The sequence below is a fragment of the Diceros bicornis genome, chromosome 1 (assembly GCF_020826845.1).
Source record: "Diceros bicornis minor isolate mBicDic1 chromosome 1, mDicBic1.mat.cur, whole genome shotgun sequence".
Taxonomy (NCBI): Eukaryota; Metazoa; Chordata; class Mammalia; order Perissodactyla; family Rhinocerotidae; genus Diceros; species Diceros bicornis.
In genome coordinates, this window is record NC_080740.1 from 657964 (window position 1) to 663963 (window position 6000).

Genomic DNA, 6000 nt, shown 5'->3' on the forward strand with positions numbered 1-6000 from the left:
TCCGAACCCGGGCTGCCAGTAGCGGAGCGCGCGCACTTAACCGCTAAGCCACCGGGCCGGCCCTCCGTCTTCTTCATGGCTATAAAACTCCCCCAGAGGAGAGATTTAGGGCAGCCCTCATTTCTCAGAAGTTTCTGCTTTTGGTCAGATAAAGGAAGCTCCAAGAAGGCTTCTTTATTCATCTGCTGATTCTCAATTGCCGTTAGCTCAAAATAACCCAAATGCCAAAATGGCATGTTCTGATCCCCTTTGTAATTATCAAGAAAGATAACGCTCCATCTCTCAGTTTCCTGGGAGGAGATAGTCCTAGCTTCAGCAATCACCTGGCTCCAAATGGCAGCACCCACCTGAAGTATTGAACGGGTCGTAGCCACTCAGCTGTGTGAAAGAGTGAGGTTGTTTTCTGTCTCTACAGTCTCTTAGTGGGTTGCCTGTGATGAACATCACATTCTGGTTTCATGGTTTCTTACTTACTGAATATAAAACTGTTTTTTTTCTCTTCTCACTTTAATTTTTTTTTTAATTTTATTTATTTACTTTTCCCCCAAAGCTCCAGTAGATAGCTGTATGTCATAGCTGCACATCCTTGCTATATGTGGGACACGGCCTCAGCATGGCCAGAGAAGTGGTGCGTTGGTGTATGCCTGGGATCCGAACCCGGGCCGCCAGCAGCAGAGTGCACGCACTTAACCACTAAGCCACCGGGCCGGCCCTGATTTTTTTTTTTTTTTAAATTACGTTTCCCCAACAGCTGCAGGCATGCTTGTGGTCAGAGTGGACCCCTTGCACTGCCACTGCCCCGCGGGTGTGGGACTACCCTGGGCACTGGGGATAGCTGTGCTAGAGTTAGAACAAATTTTAAGTCCTTATCTTCTGCAGGTGTGACTCATTAGAATAAACCAATCCTTGGGGCTCGCCCGGTGGCGTAGTGGTTAAGTTTGCATGCTTTGGCCGCCCGAGGTTCGCTGGTTCAGATCCCAGGCACAGACCCACTCACCACTCATCAAGCCATGCTGAGGTGGTGTCCCACACAGAACTAGAAAGACCTACACCTAGAATATGCAACTATGTACTGGGGCTTTGGGGAGAAAAAAAGAAAAAGAGGAAGATTGGCATCAGATGTTAGCTCAGGGCCAATCTTCCTCAAAAAAAAAAATAAAAATAAACCAATCCAGTTGCCATCTGTCACTTTATGGACTGTGTTACATTTCTTAGGACTCTGGTTGCAAGTGACAGAAACCCCAGTGAGAACTGGTTTCGTAAGTATGGTGCATTTAGTACAAGATGTCGGGGTCTCAGCGAACGGGGCCTCGGGAGCAATGAGACCATGGTGCCCAGCACCAGGTGCCTCCGTCTCTTCACCTCCCACCTCTGCTCTGTCAGCCCCCACTGTTTCCTTCTGGCTTTTTCCACATGACAACAGACGCATGACCAACAGCTCCAGAGTCTCAGGCTTTTCAGCTTTTATCTATCAGAGCGAGAGTAAAAGTCTCTCTTGTCCCCAAATCCAAAAATCCACCTCTTGTGGGAGAGAGAGAAAGAACTAATATTAAAGCTAATTTTAATTATAATGACGGTATGTTAGCCAGCTTGGGCTGTGTAACAAACACCACAGACCAGGGGCTCAAACAACAGACATTTGCTTCCGCAGGGCTGGTTCCTTCTGAGGCCTCTCTCCTGGGCGTGTAGACGGCTGCTGCTATGGAAAAACACACTTCTGTGATTTCCTTTGCACTCAATTCTCTATTTCACCTCTGGCACTTCTGATCAGCAACGTGTGGGTTTTTTTTCCACACCAAGCAATTCTTCGCCTCCTGCCGGGGGTCCCACAGTTCAACTCCATTCTAACACTGTCTGCCTGGAGGTGGCATCAGATCCCACAGGTACAAGGCGCAGTCCCAAAAGACCACCCCACTTCAGACACCAATCACAAGTCCAGGTGTCCCCTGTGCTTGTGACCGACTGGCTCTAGATCAGGAGGTTCCCAGGGCCCCTCCTCAGGTGGATTAATTCGCTGGAGCGGCTCACAGAACTCAGGAAACATTTCACTTACTGGATCCCTGGTTTAGCAGGAAAGGATATAACTCAGGAACAGCCAGATGAAGAGACGCAGAGGGCAGGTCTGGGGAAAGGGCAGGAGCTTCCACGCCCTCTCCAGGGGAGCCACCCCTCCCAGCACCTCCACGCGTCCACCAGCCCAGAAGCTCTCAGAACCCGTCGTTTTGGGTTTTCTGAAGACCTCATTACACAGGGGTGACGGATGAAATCACTGGCCACTGGTGATTGATTGACCCTCCAGCCCTCTCCCCTCCCCGGAGGTCAGGGGGTGGAACAGAACGTTCCAGCCCTCTAATCACAGGGTCAGTTCCCCTGGTGACCAGCCCCATCCTTAGGGGCTTTCCAGAGTCACCTCATTAACATAAATCGGGTGTGGTTGACAGTGGTTTATTGTGAACATCAAGACACCTTTATTGCTCTCATCACAGGAAATTCCAAGGGCTTTAGGAGCTCTGTGCCAGGAAGGGGACAAGAGTGAATTTGTATTTCTTACTATAAATCACGATTCAAAGCCGTCTTCTCCGTGTCCTCACTTGGTTGTCCCTCTGTGCATGTCTGTGTTCTAATCTCCTCTTATAAGGAACCAGTCCTATGGAATCAGGACTCACCCTAATGACCTCATTTTACCTTCATCACTTCTTTAAAGGCCCCATCTCCAAGTTCAGCCCCATTCTGAGGTCCTGGGGGTTTGGGCTCCATATGAATCTGGGGGGACACAATCAACCCACGACTGACAGTGGACACACTGAGCTCACCCTCATTTGGATTGTCTCGTGATTTTCTCACAGTCCTCTGGGCTGGGTACTGACATTGCTATGCCTGAGGGCTCATGGCCCAACTCAGGACAGGGGTGCTGTGGGAGATCAAGATCTGACCATCCTAAAATATATCCCTTTACCTTGGTTGTTTTCTCTAGGGACATTTGACCTCCCCCACTAACTGCCTAAAGAATTTGACATGGTGGCTCCTTCCTGGAACAGATCTATCATGATGGCTGTAAAGATAATGTAGGATAGAGGTTACAATAGAAAAGGCACCAACAAGCCCATCATATCAGAATTTCTGTCTCTCTGGCCACATTCTCTGTGTGGCCCTGAGAGGAGTTGCCAGACAATCATTTACATTTATGAGGGAAATCTCCATTTGTAAAGGTATCTCCCTCTCTATTTTGGGAAGAGGGGGAGATGGCCTCATTTCTAGAGGCTTATCAATGTGAAAGGTGAGGCCTTAAATCTACATAATAACCTTACTCTTGTTTACTGTGCTTTAGTGGTAATCTCCTGTAACTGACTCCCCCCACCCCCAAAATCCTCCTTTGTCATTGGCTGAACATGGTATTTAAGACGAGAATTTCTGCTATTGTGTTGAGAAACGCAGTGTCCCTGCTTTCTCCCATGTATACATGTTATTAAACTTTGTATTATTTTCTCCTGCTAACCTGTCTTGTTAATTATTTTGCCAGCCATAAGAACCTTAAGGAAAAGGGCAGAGGGAGATTCTCCCTCTTCCCCCGACAGTTTTGGCGTAGTCGGCAGGATCCACACTGGCTGGCAAGTTGCCTTCTCTGGCTGGAAGACCTGCCTTCTCCCTGGACTACTGCAGATGATGAGATACGGGAACGCCTGACAAAAGCCGGCAAAAAGGTAAGACTTCTTACCATGTCAGCCTCCCAGAATCTCTATCTGCGGAGTCCGGCGGGAGGAAATGGTGAGAATTTTTTCTCTTTCTAAATTTAGATTGGCAGGAGAAAAATATTTGGGAAACTAGTTTCTTGTGCTTTTAGTGATTCTTGGTTTAAATTTGGTAGAGTACTCTTGGTTTTGATCTTGATCCCTTTTCCTCCCAGAGTAATCTCTGTCTTGTTCTGTGTCCTGAGAAAACTTGGCTTTGTGACCAGTGAGAATATTCTCCTTGGTCTCCACCATACGGAAGATGCATTTACCGGAGTGCACCTTGGTGGCCAGTCGAGTAGACTGGGGTTCCGAACTGTCTCTTTGTCCGGTTTTGCCAAGCTCTCAGGGGAGTTTGTCATAAAAGGCCCAGTCCATAAGGGCTTTTGTCGTCTTAACCTTTGTTGCTTGTTAGTGCTAGAAAAATCCCATTCCAGTATCGCCTGCCCGGTGTCACAGATTAGCGGATCTGTGACTGGAGGCGTCCCACACTATTGTGGGAGACCGGAGACACCATCCTTACCGCCTGTGCAACGAAGGTCTTTACTTGCTCTGAATATCTTTGGGAGTGAATTCTGTGGATCATGGGGGCTACATCATCTGCACCCTCACCAGGGACGCCCCTTGCGTCCATGGTAGATTTATTCTAAGCGTGGAAAGTTACCGCCGGGTCTTTCCTTAAAAAGGCTTATTGGTTCGAGTCACTATTGGAATAAATATACAAATAAAGATCCTACTCGTCAATGGCCAGATGACGGATCCTTTGAATTGGGAAAACTTCTAAATTGGGGAAAAAAAATTGTTTTGAGAGCTCTCACATAATTATTACTTGGTACCTAAGAAAAGGCCAGAAAAAGGAAGGGAAAAATTTAAATAGCCTTAAGACCTTGACTCAGGTTACAATTGAATTGAGAACATGTAAAAGTGTAAGTGTTGATAAGATTATAAAGGTTAGAATGTTTGAACTAATTTTATATAAAGAGGTTACATCAACTTTGCCTGAGTATGTTTTAAAATGTCTGACTGGGAATGCTTCCCTTGTCCAAAATTATAAGACCAAGACCTATTGATAAAAGTCTTAATGATAACTATGTTTAAAGGTATAAGAGGTGATGAAATTTACATGAAATTTTGTAGAAAAAAACTGATGTTATTTCTATTACAGAACTGGTTAACAAAAATAGTAATTTAAATGATGGCTAATTTTATCTGAAGTCTTATCAAGTCTTGTAGGCAATCTAAATAATTATTGGGAATAAGTAACTAAATAGTTGTGAAAAAGATAAATGTTGGATTAACTTTAAACAATAATTATGTGTTATGGTGGTTACAGCTTCCAAACTCTTTTTGGTAACTTAAAACTTTAGAGTTTTGCTAAATTTATGATAAAAACTCAATTGAGTATCTAGATTGTTTCCAAATAACATAAGATATTAGACATTGATTGCTAAATGTACATTTGTCTACTTTTGGCTTTTCATTACAGGAAAACTAAAAGGTGTTTTGGGTCTATTGATAAACACGTGTTTTATTAAAAGATTGTACTATAAAGTAACATGTTTCTAGAAATTATGAAGTGTTTATAAATTTTACAAGCCACAACATACTAATGTAAAAGAAAGTTTATAACTGTTTACTTAGTTTTTACTTACAAATTAAGGTTTCTAAGGGTTAAAATTTCTAATTAGTATATGTGATTGAAGCTACTAAAATTAAGAAAAATATGTCTGTGTACAAGGAAAATAAGATGTATAAAGAAGGTACAAAGAATAAAAATATTTTGTTTGATTGATTAAGAAAGATAAATTTGTCCTCAAGTACTAGGAGGGAAAAGAAAGACATGGGACAAATTCTGAATGTAAAAAGAAAGTTATAGGTTTGTGGAAGAGGAATTCTGGAAAAGGAGTTTATACATGGTCAAGTTGACTAAGATTAAAATGAATTTAATTAAGTAAATGAGTTTTAATATCAGAAGTAAGCTGATACAAAATTATAATTTGGTCTTATTTCTCTTAAAAGGATAATTTTCTTGAACTTGATAAGGAGGTTATAAAAGATTTTCTTTACCTTTGAGTAAGTCTACCTAAAAAAAAAAAAACTTGTTAAAATAGTTTCCTGCGTTCAAAAGACTGAGGTTTCTCTATTAAGGCTTTTTAGGCTGTTAGTGCTCTGTTTGCATTGACTTGACTGTTTATATTTTTGACAAGCTCCCCCAAATTTCATATCTTAAATAAAGTCTTTTTTTTTACTTTTTTCTTTGACAATTTTCAAA